This window comes from Macaca fascicularis, chromosome 12, assembly GCF_037993035.2.
Source record: "Macaca fascicularis isolate 582-1 chromosome 12, T2T-MFA8v1.1".
NCBI classification, from domain to species: domain Eukaryota; kingdom Metazoa; phylum Chordata; class Mammalia; order Primates; family Cercopithecidae; genus Macaca; species Macaca fascicularis.
This window is the reverse complement of record NC_088386.1, coordinates 83,953,139-83,968,783: the sequence shown is the minus strand read 5'-3', so window position 1 is coordinate 83,968,783 and position 15,645 is coordinate 83,953,139. Positions and strand designations below refer to the sequence as shown.

Sequence of the window (15,645 nt, the reverse complement as noted above, 5' to 3'; positions counted from 1 at the left end):
AAGAAATATGACAAATAGGAGTAGAAGTGCACATTTTAACCTGATTATGTTTAAATCATCTTAATTGCAAATGTTACATATGGTCATGTGAATAAGGTTCAGGGTCTTGGACACAGCCTCAGAAAATAAGGAGCCCTGAAGCCTGTGGTCCATTAACTTCATAGTAAATAGCCTCTACAGTCTCAATCCTGTCACTGACAGTTTTGTCATCTGACCAGTCCCATGGAAACTTGTAAGGAGCATCAGAAAAGTAAACATACTTCTCTTTTCCCCCAAAGAAATGTTCCCATATGTCACAAAGAAATAATTCCCAATTTACAGGCACAAGCAGAGCAGAGCCTTATCCATCTATTGCCAGATTCAAATAATCCTGTCCAAAATGATGAAAACTTGTGAAACGAAGAGCCCTATGTTGGCATAGGAATCTCATCTCCTTATCTTATTCCCTAGGGCATTCATCAATTGCATGTTCTGTACAGAGGCCTCAGATAAAAATGTCCTCAATGCAAAATGTAAACTTGTGCTTCATCTAGAATCTGACACCAGGCTATTTGCTAACTGGCCCTACAGTGAAAGAGCTTTCTGCCCATATGATTTTTAAATCTAACACAAAATACCACACAGAGAATAGAGTTCAGCTAGAGCCCTCGACACATTTTAGTTAGCATCTTTTTCCCTGCTAGCTTTCCAGATAAGTCTCTCCACCACAGACCAATGCCTTGTACAGACTGTTTGTCTACTGAATTCTGCGGAGTCAGGAGCACAGTCCAGGAGAACTGTGCTGAGTCTACACAAAGGCCACCATCTGTTGCAGAGCTTCTAGGAAGAATGTCATCAGTATGAAACATGGTGTCAACCCTAATCATTACTGGACTGCTTTGGAAGCTAAACCCAATAATGGAAACATATTCCAGAAGGTCATCAACACGGCTTCTTTGAAATAATTGAGAACACTGCCACATAAGAAGAATAAATAAAACTATATCAAGTGTTCACTGTATTTAAATTCAAAAAGTATCAAATATAATCAACATAGATTTTAGATTCAGACCAGACAGAACCACAGCTATACCACTAGCTCAGACATTGGCATTGATAAGAGTCCCAACAGCAACAACAATTTTCATTTGTTGCAAGCTACTCGGTGCCAGGCTTTGTGTGAGCTGCTTCAAATATATATCTTAATCCTTACATTAACCCAATAAAGAAGGTATTATTATCTAAAAGGCAAACTATTTTCATCCTCTTAGCCTCATTTTTAAATCTGTAAATCTGTAAAACATTTCACTTATTTTTACAGGATTTTGCTAAAAATTAAAGATAGTAAAGTCTCAAATATTCAATAGTGAATGTATAAAATAATAAAATATATGTTATTAATGTATCATTAAACTCTTAAGGCTTATACAGATGGTATGTAAAATGAAATATTAGATTTAGACTTAATATGCATAATGTAAAATACAGAAAACCTCAAGTATTCCACCAGGTGAGCTAGGTTCTGATCCAACAGATTTAAAGAATAAGCTAACAAAAATGAAGCAGAGTAGCTGAGTAGGGTTAATCATCATTTAAAGCAGTCAGCAAGTATTAAAAACCCACTATGATATAGTAGAATACTGCAAAGAAAGTAATAAACACAATTCTTCTGGAACTATATTTTGAGGATATGGAACATATATGACTGCTACATAGTTCTATTACTTGGAACAATGCGCACAAGAACAATAACTAAATGAGTGGCAACAAAAGCATTGGTCCAGACACTCAGAGATCAAGGATCTATGAAGAGTAAGTGCTGATAAACATTTATGCTCATTACATAATTTTCAGACTAAAATTCACTTTACATAAAACTGGTGTCGATGTGCCAAGTGACAAGGTTGACTAGTGATTCTATCCTGGTCAGTACTTTCCCCATGAGAGTTACTGCCATTCTCCCTTTATTCCCTGCCCTATTAGTCAAAATACTTCAAAGAGAGATAGGATAAAAAGCCAAGAGAAGCTTTAGAATATACTGGCTCTACCAGTCTACGAATTTCCATAGTGGTCCTATAAATTAAACATAAAAAATTATAGCTAGGATAATAGTTACTAAAAATGAAAAAGTAAATTCACCAGAATGTTTTGTGTTATTATCATCACCTAAATCAGAAAAAAAAAATTTGCTTAAATCACAAATACTGTATCTTTTTACTGACAGAAACAACAAATCAAACTTTAAATAATTCTTGTTGGCTAGACTTAACACACGATTGAATAAGGCATGAAGTAACAACAGCAAAATTTTATTTGTCCTCCTTTTAATAACTCTGGTATATTCAAAGCCACTAGTCTGAAATATAATCAAAAATTGCATTGCATTCTCTAAGTACTGTTATGACCTCATACATTTCTGGCAAACTTGGATGGCCCAGATTCTCACAAATTAGACTATCAACATGATTTGGTGTAATCTCCTTTACAAATATTCAAATATCTTCACTGAGTTTTGGAAACTATATAGCAATAAAAGTTTCAGTATGCAATAGCTTCATTTAGCACCAATATACTTGTGATTGATTTCAGTAAATTAGAAATAAGTCTATATTTCTTGTCTGTGTGCGTGTGTGTGTCTGAAATGATCTTTATTTTGCACTCATTCTATAATGAGACTACTCATGTATACAATTCCAGGTTGACAGTTGTTTTCTAATAGTGCTTGAATACATTATAAACCAATGTCTTCTGACTTCTGTTTTTTGATACTTCTTCCTTTGTAGATAATGTCTTTCTGTCCTTTCAGATCATCTCCTAATTCCCTATGTTCTGTAGTTTTATCATGATGTGTCTATATTTGGATTTATCTTTATTTTACTGAGAGTGTAATGTCAATCTGAAAACTCATGTCTTTCCTCAAATTTGAAACCTAATGAGACTACACTTCTAAATAAAATTGATATTTCAACCATTGAAATAATACATGTATTTAATAAGGGAGGGTATTATAATAAAATTGATATTTAATTATTTAATATTTGATTTAACTTGTTTAATATTTGTTAAATATCAATTTAAATATCAATTTAATTATATTTAAATTGTTTAAACAATTAAGCTGAAGTAAAAGCTTAAAGGTTCTTAAGTCACTATATTCAATTTCTTAAAAGTTCAATTTAAAATATACAGGCAACTAATAAGGGAAGGAAAAATCTTCGTTTGTCATTCAAAAGAAGACTCTTCTGAATATTATTCTTCTTGAAGATAGAGCATTGAAAAGTTTATGGGCATTTTATATGTTCACTAAGCAATTATTTTTGGAGGCTTAGTTTCAGCATGTTCCTTGGAAAATGATTCAGGGGCATCAGAGACTCTACAACAAATTTAATTAATAGTGCTGACATTCAGTCATTTACTCATTAGTCCTAAGTAAACACAAGAAAAGTGGTCAGAGTAATCACAGACATCTCTGTGCATGAGCAGCATGAGGGTTCTGACTGAGGGCCTCCTTTAGACATTAGGATGTCTTATATTTAAATCCTTATTTTATTATTTCTCTCATTAGGCCCTCGGACTAAGTTTAAGACAAATATATCTAGCACTAAATTTTGCTATGCTAAGCACATGGTATTGAAAATATAGGAAAGGCATAAAAGCAAATTAGTATGTTAAGGAGCCTAACTATATGACACAATTATTTAAATTAATAAAACTTTTCCCATAGCCTATTTGCAAACTTGTGACGTTTTTCTTGTCTAGTATCTTGCTGCCCAGAAGGTAAATCATAGAGGAGAGCAAAATTGAGAGGATATGCCAGCAATTCCCCCCTCACTTAAAAATTTGAAATTAGCATTAGGATTCATAAGTGACCACAGCTATAATAGTTCTAAATGACTACATTTAATGAGTACATACAAAACTGAAAAAAAAAAATAGGAAAATAGCGATAGTAAAAGCAAACTTCTCTTTCCCTAATTTTGAACACACATATACACACACAGACACACACACACACACGCATACACACATCTTCAGAGATCTCCTCAATGGCACATTTTCATTCAATTTCCACACACAAAACTGCATACTTTTTGGAGAAGGAAGTGATTTCTCTGTGGGTGGCAAAAACATTGAGGATTCTTCAGGATATTGTTTAAATAAATATTAAAATAACAGTCCTTCATGAATAAGTGGTTATTCATCTTTTAAACATTTATTGCCAACTATAACTGTGCATGCAAGGAGTGGAGTCCCTAGAATATAAAAGAACATGTACCACAGCACAGCCTATGTTCAGGGCAGTTACAAAGGGAATAGATCAAAAACTAGATATACCTGACTCTAAAACCCATGCCTTTCTTCTGTGCTGAGATTGCAATCTAGCTATAACACAGTAAAATATAATAAAATAAAATAAAATTGCAGGAAGTACAATGGCAATTCAGGGAAAAGAGGAGATATTCACTCTGTCTGCAAAGGATTAAAAGGGAACCCAAGCAGCTTGAGGTGAGAGGCAAAATGTGAGCTGGATCTGGAAGAGTGTCGATATTTACAGACAAATGAATTTATATTGGTTTTTAGGAAAACTCAATGAAGAGAAGAAAGGACAGCAAACGCAAAGGTAAAATCTCCTAAGGATACAATGATTGTCCAGCTTGTATCAAGTAGGGGGAGTAATGAAAGCATAAGGATAGTGCAGATGGTAGAGCAAATAGAGAGTAAAGATAAAGAGGTCTTGACAAAAGGCAGAACTTTGAAGGCTTTTGACCAGAATAAAACATGATCAGAGCTGCCATGAACAAGAGTGAGAAAATATCTAAGACTGGGAGGAAAGAATTTCAAGTCACAGGTAAGAGGTCACTGAAGGCCAAAGTCAGGGTCAGGGAAGTAGCAGGAATGGACACTGGCTGGCTCTGATGTACTTCTCAGCCATAAACTCTACAACTTCAAATAAATGTGACCTTTACCAAAAAGAGCTAAGTGAGAGTGGCATAAGAAACTTTAGTCAATATACATTTCCAAAATAAACCTTTGTAAAACAACTGAAATAACAAAGGTAGAGAAGAATTGCAGTGTTGTAAGAAATGGAGAAATAGCGACAGAAATACCTGGTAAAAGAAGAGCTACAAATTTGGATGATAACAAACCACCATGAATATTATTCTATCCCGCCACATGGTATAAACTATTTTTAATGCCATTCAGAGGAGATTTAGAATTAAGCTGAAATTAGCTTCAATTTTCTCCTTTTCTCTAAGGTATTACAAAGAGTAGGACAAACTAAGGAGGTCACATTGTTACTTCATTTACAACCTCACCTAGCAGTCAATGCCAACCTCTTCCTCTACCCCTAAAAAAAAAGCTCTAAAATATAAATCAGCATATTGAATTATACTTTATAATGATTAATACACTATATAGAGAACACTGTATATACAATTTAAAAATAATGAAGCAGAAGAATTTTTGATCATGTTCTTGATGGTTCCTGCTTAAAACCTGGCACCCCTGCAAATTAAAGGGCAAGTTTTGTAATGCACAAATTGTTTTCCATCAACTCAGTGGTGATACTTTAGATAATTTTAAGTGATTCCTGAGTAACTTTTTAAAATTTATTTATTTATTTACTTATTTATTTATTTGAGACAGAGTTTCGCTCTTGTTGTCCAGGCTGGAAGGCAATGGCATGATCTTGCTCAATCTTGGTTCACTGCAACCTCTGCCTCCTGGGTTCAAGCGATTCTCATGCCTCAGCCTCCCGAGTAGCTGGGATTATGGGCATGTGCCACCACACCCAGTTAATTTTGTATTTTTAGTAGAGGTGGTGTTTCACCATGTTGGTCAGGTTGGTCTTGAACTCCTGACCTTAGGTGATCTGCCCGCCTCTGCCTCCCAAAGTGCTGGGATTACAAATGTGAGCCACCATGCCCAGCTACCTGAGTAATCTTTCAACTCTGTGATCCTTTTTACTTTACTATTTAATGTGTACTGAAAAAAATATATAGAATACTGTATTTCCCTTTTAAATATATTTAAGTTTTCTAAAAGTTTATTTCAATAAAAATATGTCTATACAAGTGATAGTCAGTGCCAGTAATACAATAAAATTTTATATGTGAAAAACATTTTTAGCATGTTAGCACACTAAACTTGTTGTCACAGATATTGTCATCAGAATGTTATCTTTTAGTAGTTTTTACTTGATCCCAGTTTATGGAAAAATCAAGTCTATTGTATTAGACTCAGTGTTAGCATCAAATAAAACAATATCTAGAATTTGGTTTATATTAATTTACAAAGAAAATATTTCATCTGTCTATTGGATTTGCCATTTTCAAATCTTTTGACATTGGTTTATATAGTTAAAAACAGAAATTATAAAAGCAGAATCAGAATCAGAAATTACAGATTTAAAGGTTGGTATGTTGAAGACAGAAAAATAAATGGATCCATTAAAATCAATACAATGCTTGAATTTCACAGTCAAATTTTAATTTCAAAAAAGGTTGAGTATTGTTTCTGTAAAGGAAGTGATTTAACCACATGCCGGGAAAAGCTTGAAATAGGCAATTCTTTTAAAATAGCCTATAGTAGAAACTCCTTTTAAAGTCAACAGGAAATTCATTAAACATGAATATATACTAAGGGCAAAAATAAGACCATTAAGCCTAGAAATACAGGAAACTGGTTTTTTGAAGTAGCCTAAATTTCACGCTGAAGGACAGTTGGTTTCTTTTCTTTCTGTAGGTGGTTTTTTTTCTGGAGGGGGAAAGTACAAAAATTTTTAATTTCAAAGATTAACATGTCTGAAAACATATCCTAGATAGTACAATACATAAGGTTTGTGTTATTAAAACATTACTGTTTGCAAATTTTAGGTAAAACATTAACATTTTAGTTTATGTTATTTCCATTTAAATTGAAGATTGCCCATATTCACATATTAGAAGATGAATGTTGAGGGATTATGTGTAGAAAATCCATACATATTTAGACTTTATGATGCAGCATCTACTTTGAAAGACTGTTTTTTTTAACAAAACATGCTTCTCAGAAAATATGTTTATATGTTGCATTGCATTGCTGAGGCCCAAATGCATACATTTTTGTAAAATACCAAGAGTCAAAGTGCGGTATAAACTTTTGTCAAGACATAGGAAAGAAGGTCTGGTACCAGGTTACTGATACTCACAGAGACAGGTGAAAACATTTCTTTCAAGTTGGAGAGGACTTTTTCATCAGTGAATATTCTTTCCATGTAACGATGCAGCAAATACATATCTACTGCCAAGGACGTTAAAGTCAATTATACATATAAGTAGTGAAGTTTCAATACTGTTGTATTTATGATACTTTTAATTATACTTCAAAACATGTTATGAATTGGTCCAGGGATAGCTACCTTTCCTTAAAAAATATGTTCAAAAAATATTACATGAGTTTAGAGATGCTAATAAACTATGGTTCTCTACCACCATGCTGTTACTTCTTAGGGGACATTTGGCATCAGCTGGGGATGGTCTTCCTTCCAGGGGACATTTGGCACCAACTAAGAGTGCTTTTGCCTCCCAGGGACATTTGACAACATCTGGAGACATTTTTCATTGTCACTACTAGGGGCACTGCGCTGGTGTCTAGTGGGTAGAGGCCAGGGATGTTGCTTAACATGCTATAATGCACAGGGCCGCTCCCTTGACAACAAAGAGTTATCTTTCCCAAAATGTCAAGATTGCCAAGACTGGGAAACCCTGTACTAATAATCTTATCAGCATCAAACATACTCCAAAATGTTAAGCTCAATGATAGAAGAAAGTAAAAAGGGCAAAAAAGATCAAATGAAAGAAAGAATATGACAAAAAAAAAAAGAGCTCTGAATCCATGAAATAAACATCTAAAGTTTTCTAGTAAGTATTTGTGGCTAATATGAGAAATGCAATATGGGGTCATGCTGTAGTAATGATGACACACATACACAAGAACTGTGGGCAAACTTGGCAAACAACCATAAAAGAAAAAGGGTTGCAATTTAAGCTACATTTCTGACTTGTTGATGAATGACCTGACTTAATACAATTATTTTATATCCTCATAGTCATGTTTCCCATTCCTATGAGGTGCCAGCAGTGGTAGCTAGTTGGGTAGATTTGTCCAAATAATAAAGGGTGACCTTCAGTTATAAAAGCAAATCTCTTTATTTCCAAAGTATGTTGACCTCCTCCAACTCAAGTTAAAAGAATATACACTATGATTCCATCTTTCAATGTATTAATATCAAGATGTACATGTCTGAAAATGGTCAAAATTTTGTACTACAATAATGCATACTAAACTCTTAAGTTTTTACCTCTGCGGGACATGGGTGTAAGGGGGGCATGAGAGTAAACATTCATATTTTGCTCTGTCTTGTTTTTTAATCTTTTATAATGAGAATGCATTCATGTGTAAAAACTTTTATTTTTACAAAGACTAAGCTTTCCCAAAAGCAAGATGCAAAAATTCTGCTATAGCTTGTTAACATTTAATGCAAATATCTTGCTTTGTATAATATACAAATTGTTCAACAGTTACAATAACAGCTTTAATCATGCTCCCAATAAAGGAATTTGCTAGCTAAAGAAATTCTACAGAGTTTATTCCATAGATTTAAAAATCTTTAGAAAACAAGTATCACCCATAAATTAAATAATGTATTTGATGCAGGCCAGGCAAGCCCCCAAACTGGGGCTTAGCTTGGGACAGTTCTTGACTTTGTCCAGGAAAGCAATCAAAGGCATGACAATGGTAGGAGCCTCTATTGAAGTGGCAGTGTACAGCAGAAGCAGAAGTACTGCTCCTTGCAGAACAGAGCTACCCCATAGGCAGTGCTCCTAGAACAGCAGCTAAAAGGCAGTTCTGCAATCACATTTATACCCGCTTTTAATTACATGCAAATTAAGGGGCAGACTATGCAGAAATTTCTAGGAAAAGGGTAATAACTCCTGGGTTGTTGGATCATTCCCAGGGAAAGTGGCAGTAACTTGGGAGTAACTTATAGTAACTCACCATGCCAATGATAAACTAATATGGTGCACTGGTGGGCATGTCTTATGGAAAGCTGCCTCTGCCCCTTCCTTGCTTTACCTTGTCCTCAATTTGATCCGGTGTCCTAGCCCTGTCTCCATTGTTGAGTGCCACCTTCTGCCTCATATTGAGCTACATTTCCATATATGAAGTTTATTGAAAGAAAAGAACAATTCAATACCATCAGCACACCATTGTTACTACTGGGAATTTTACTGACATTTTTGTTATCTGTCTGAAAATTAATCAACTGATAACAACAGCATATTTGGGAATGTTAAAAGGACTTAGAAATTCTCCTACTAGTTATAAAAAATGTATATACCCTCTGAAATGGATACCATAAATGTTTTACAACTTTTATGAGACTGATTCATTAAAATAACATATATAGCGATAGTCTGTCGACAGTCAAAAAAAACTTTGAATTTTCTTCAATCTGCTTTATTTAATTCTGGGCAAGAATAACTGTACTTTGTAGATGATGATTGATTTTCCTCATTTATTAATATATCATTTAATGGAGCAAAAACGAATTAGAAGAAAATCAGTTATTTCATCCAACTAAGACTAGGCAGGTATCAAAAGTTTTTTCACTCATCAATTAAGGCAATTTACAATAAATAGCCAAGTGAAATTTTGTCTGACACTAAAGATTAGCTTGCCAAGGTATCAAAAATGAACAGTGAAAAACTGGAAAAGAAAAAGCTGTGATCATAAAATCAATCTACTTATGGAACTATAGTTTTACTCTCGGAAAAACTTTTCTCATTCCATCTAATATCATCTTCAATCCATTATACATACGCCACAATATAAAAAAAATAACCCTACTAATCCACTTAATAGCATATTTTAAAACACATTGTAAATATACACATATTTATAAAAATATTTTAAGTTATACAGTCATGATTATGTATATTATTATACATTATAAATAAAATATATGTCCTCCCCAACTTTCCAAGGAAAGCTATCCATTATCATGGCACCAACAAATAAATCAAAACATGTATACTCTGAATTTCTCATACTCTAGCAGTAAGTGGCCCTTTCAACATATAAGCATTTGACAGATTGCACTGTAATCTGGAAAAATAAAACAATGTAAGGATATAAGAGATAAATCTATGTAATTATTCCAACAGACAAAAACATGCAAATCAGGTTATTATTAAATTATACTAAATATATTTCTCTCCGGTTGTCACTACTTCTTAGACTCCCCAAATCATCAATCAAAATCCCAGTTGACTAGATTGTGTTGACTATCACTTCACTTCCAGTATATTTTGTAAAAATATGTTCTCTATTTCATTCAGGAGAAGATTGCAATTCAATCTGAAAAGAACCATGTTCTTAGGATTAAAGTCCTCACCTACATCTGTACATATGTATAATCTTAGGAAACAAAATGAGCCATGGAAAATTATGTAATTCCTTCCTATGGAATGAAATGAGGTAGTAAAGTGGCTGAGGCTAGACTGCACAGGGCTATGTACATCATGGGGGAGAGTTTGGCTTGTTTTCTGCTAATGTCTCTGAGATAAAAACTGATTTTGCTAAGTAGTGGCACTCAGGTAACAGAGGAAGGGTTAAGTGCAGGTGTGGCCCTCCCCCAATTCATTATCTAACATTTGCATCTTTCTCACAGCTCTTCCCAAGGCATATTTTAATATAAGCATTTTCAATGAGGCATGTTTTCTTTAAAGGAAATGAGATCTTGAATTTATTCTTTCTTCATTCACTTATCAAATATCTGAAAGCCTACTATACCTGGCACGGTTATAGGTTTTGAGTTCCTAGGAATATAAATAAATGCACAGCAATCTCTACTTTTATGGGGATTCTACTCTGTGGGTAAGAAATATAAGAATAGCGAATCATTACATGATATAGTATATTATGTGATAAATATTACTGAGAACATTGAAATAGGATTAATAGGAAATACCATGGTGTTGTGATTTTAAATATGGAGGTAAGGGTAGGCTTGCCAGGAAGATGACTTCTGAGGAAAAAGCAGAAGGAGGTGAAAAGTGAGGCATAGGGACAGCTGGGGAGGAGCACTCAGGGTGGTGTGTGAACAGTGAGCAATGAGGCCAGAAAGGCATCAAGAGGCCATACCCTGTGGGACTTCACAAGTAATTACTCTTCCTTTATATGAAATGGAAGCCAATGGAAGGTTTTGAGTAGAGAAGTGACATTTTGCAGGATCTGGGACACTCAAATGGAGAAAATGTACAGAAGTAAGTGCTGCAACTGTAATGAAAAAATCTAACACAAAGCAAACAACCTAGTAGACAAAAAGTCAAAACAGTGTGAAAGGCCATAAAGAGGTTAGTTGCTAGCCAAAGGCACTGTAATTCTTCAAATATATTAGAAGTTTCTTGTCACAGGATGAAACCTGTCCATGTTATCTGCATTTCCAAAAACAGAAAATGAGTTGTAAAAGGTAGTCTTTCTACTTTTCTCTGTTGTATCAGGCATACAAGTAAAAAGAGAGCTATACCTTCTATTCAGAGCAATAAATAAAATTTCATTCTAACTGTAGACCAAATATCATGGCTTTTTCTTCTACATTTTACCCTAAATGGTAATTGCCATCATTACAACTATTCATTTTTATCTTTCATAGCAGCAATTTACTCATATCCTGCTTCTTCTTGGTGTTTCTTACATTCATTCCCTCACAATAGCCTCTTTAATCTGCAGTTTTGCTTTCTGTGGCTCAGTTACCCTCAATCAGTCACAGTCTGAAAATATTAAGATATTTTGAGAGACCAAGAGAGGAAACATTCATATAACTTTTATTACAGTATATTGCCATAATTGTTCTATTTTATTTTAGTTATTATTGCTAATCCTTTACTTTGCCTAATTTATAAACTAAACTTTATCATAGATTGGTATGTACAGGAGAAAACATAGTACAGGTATATACAGAGCTACATACTATCTGTGGTTTCAGGCATCCACTGAGGATCTTGAAACATGTCTCCTGAGGATGAAGGGGGCCTACTATATTCGTTAATCCAAGAAACCTTTATTTTGTACTTCCTTAACATCAAGTAGTATGCTAAGTGCTACAAAGACAATGATTAAATACAAAAAATTCAAAGGTCTGAAACAAAGACATTGGGAAACAGACTCTGATAGGCCACAAAAATATCACAATACAGCAGTCTTCCCTTACCTGCGGGAGATACATCTCAAGACTCCCGGTGGATGCCTGAAACCAAGGATAACACCAAATCTTACATTTACCATGTTTTCTCCTATACACACGTATGATAAAACTTAATTTATAAATTAGACACAGTAAGAGATTAACAATAACTAATATAAAAGAACAATTACAACAACATACTTTAATAAAAGTTACCATGCACTGCAGCCATAATTTTTACAGTTTGAAGTGAGATGGCAAAACTAGCATGAGCTTCTTTTCCTTCATTACAATTTCATGGATTGAAGATTAGTTTTCACCATAGATCTCAGCAATCTCAGCATATGATTTTTTTTTCCTTTCCTTATAAGTTGAGAACTTTCTCACCTTTTCATTTTTTAAAGTGGCACTTCAAGGCTTATTCTTGGCATATTAAAATTCCCAGCATCACTACTCTGTGCTTTGGTGCCATTATTAAGTAAAATAAGGCTTACCTGATCACAAACACTGCCATACCAAGACAGCAGATCTGATAAGGGGATGGCTACTAAGTGACTAATGGGTGGGAAGCACAGAGAGCATGGATGGCTAGACAAAGGGATGATTCAAAAGTGCGGGATAGTGTGGGGTTTTATCACGCTACTCAGAACAGTGTGCAATTTAAAACAGGAATCACTTATTTCTGGAATTTTCCATTTAATATTTTCCAACCACAATTGACCGGAGGTAACTGGAACTGCAAAAAACAAAACCATTGTTAAGGGCAGGCTACTGTAATGTATTTAAAGGGTATATAAAGAAAGATTAGTGGGACTGGCAACAAAGAACAGTATAATCTACTTGGCCTGTGGAGCCAAAGGAGGTTTTACAAAGTTAGTTTTATTAAAAAATTGTAGTTGGTAAAAGCACAAGTTATGGAGACACACTGGCTGACTACAAATTTGGCTGAGGCCTACATCCTAGCTGTGTGACCTTGGGCAAGTTACTCAAACTATTAGTGCCTTAAACCCCTTTAGTGGAAAAAAAACAAAAAGATAGTAAAAGTATTTACCTCATAGGCTAATTTTGAGGATTAAGGGATTTAATACATGGGAAAAGTGCCTGGAACATCTCTGAGACATTAAAAGCACTACTAAATCATAGCAACTTTAATAATTTATGCTAAACTTTGAATAATGGTTAATATTTTTCAAAGAGTGAACAGGGGGTATGGTGACTCACACCTGTAATCACAGCACTTTGGGGGACCAAGACAAAAGGATTGCTTGAACTGAAGAGTTTGAGACCAGCCTGGGCAACATAGTGTGATCTCATCTCTACTAAAAATAAAAAAAAAATTAAAAGACCTGGCACGGTGGCTCACACCTGTAATCTCAACATTTTGGGAGGCCGAGGCAGGCGGATGACTTGATGTCAGTAGTTCAAGACCAGCTTGGCCAACATGGTGAAACCTCATCTCTACTAAAATACAAGAAAATTAGCCGGACATGATGGTGTGCACTTGTAATCCCAGCTACTGAGGAGGCTGAGACAAGAGAATCACTTGAACCCGGGAGGCAGGGGTTGCAGTGAGCCAAGATTACACTACTGCACTCCAGTCTGGGCAATAGAGCGAGACTCCATTTCAAAAAAAAAAAAAAAAAATTAGCTGTCTGACATGGTTTGGCCATGTCCAAACCAAATCTCCCAGAATTTCCACATGTTGTGGGAGGGACCCCAGGGAAGGTAACTGAATCACGGGGGATGGTCTTTCCAGGGCTATTCTTGTGACAGTGAATAACTCTCACAAGACCTGATGGATTTATCAGGGGTTTCCACTTTCGCATCTTTCTCATTTTCTCTTTCCACTGCCATATAAGAAGCACCTTTTGCCTCCCACCATGATCCTGAGGCCTCCCCAGCCATGTGGAACTGTAGTCCAATTAAACCCTTTTTGTTCTCAGTTTCGGGTAGGCCTCTATGAACAGCATTAAAACCAACTAACACACTGTCTCAAAAAAAAAAAAAAAAAAAAAAAGCAAGCACGAACTTTAGATAGAGAAAACAATTTACAAAGATATGAAGTGTTCTGTGAACTGTTAAGTTTTACTAGAGGAAATATTTTACAGTCTTCTGGGAACAGGGGAAAGTGGGAGGAGAGAGGTGGTTAAGTATGCAAGAAACTAAATCATGAAAAATGAAGAGGAGGAGGATAAAGATCTAGGACACTAGGACATGGGTTCTATTTTTCACTTTACAGGATAACAATTAAAAGAAAAAAATTTGTACAGGAGAAAGTTTGACTTTGACATTTCAAGTTTTAAAAAATGATTCTTAAGGGAAAGACAATTCCCCTACTGTACTACTGGTACTTTGTTAAGGAACTTTTGTGAAGAGATTTTTCTCACCAAACTGACCTCCATTTTATATAGACAGATGGAGTAACTTGAAGGCTATCCAGTTGGTACCAAGAACTATATAGAAAATACAGAAAATTCAAAAGAATCCACAACTGAAAATTACTCAAAATGACTCTATGTACAATGCTAAGACTTCATGTTAGCACTAGATCCAAGAATGGAGTCTTATTACGTTACTTTATAATTCTTTTCTATGTACTTTGGGGTTTGTCTTTTAAATTTTCCTTTTTGTTTCCTTTAAATTTTAAAGGAAAAATTTTAAATTTAAAAATTTTAAATTCCTTTAAATTTAAATTTTCCTTTAAATTTCCTTTTAAATTTTCATAAAAAGGAAAATTTAAAAGAAGAAAAAAAATTAAAAGCCTTAGGGATTTTCCCTAGGAATACAGCTTACAAGGGATGTGAAGGACCTCTTCAAGGAGAACTACATACCAATTCTCAAGGAAATAAGAGAGGACGCAAACAAAAGGCAAAACACTCCATCCCCACGGATAGGAAAAATCAATATTGTGAAAATGGCCATTCTGCCCAAAGTAATTTATAGACTCAATGACATTCCCATCAAAATACCATTGACATTCTTCACAGAATTAGAGAAAACTACTTTAAATTTCATATGGAATCAAAGAACACCCCATATAGCCAAGACAATCCTAAGCAAAAAGAGCAAAGCTGAAGGCATTATGCTATCTGACTTCAAACTATACTACAAGGCTACAGTAACCAAAACAGCAAGGTACTGGTATCAAAACAGACATATAGACCAATGGAGCAGAACAGAGACTTCAGAAGTAACCCCACAAATCTACAACCATCTGATCTTCAACAAACCTGACAAAAACAACCAACAGGTAAGGGATCTCCTTTTTTTTTTTTTTTTTTTTTTTTTTTTTTTTGAGACGGAGTCTCGCTCTGTCACCCAGGCTGGAGTGCAGTAGCGCGATCTCGGCTCACTGCAAGCTCCACCTCCCAGGTTTACGCCATTCTCCTGCCTCAGCCTCCCAAGTAGCTGGGACTACAGGCGCCCGCCACTTC

At 34.8% G+C, this 15,645-nt stretch overlaps 1 protein-coding gene across 17 annotated transcripts in view; it reads right to left on the bottom strand.

Moving 5' to 3' along the window:
- Window positions 1–15,645, bottom strand: part of GULP1 (GULP PTB domain containing engulfment adaptor 1) — a 306,186-nt gene that overhangs the window by 268,650 nt on the left and 21,891 nt on the right. For 2 of the 17 annotated variants that reach the window (XM_065525752.1, XM_074008616.1), the window contains exon 2: window positions 12,239–12,274. The exons of the other annotated variants lie outside the window; for them this stretch is intronic. The gene's annotated coding sequence lies outside the window, so the exon portion shown is untranslated. The remainder of the gene's footprint in view (window positions 1–12,238; window positions 12,275–15,645) is intronic. 17 annotated transcript variants of the gene reach the window in all.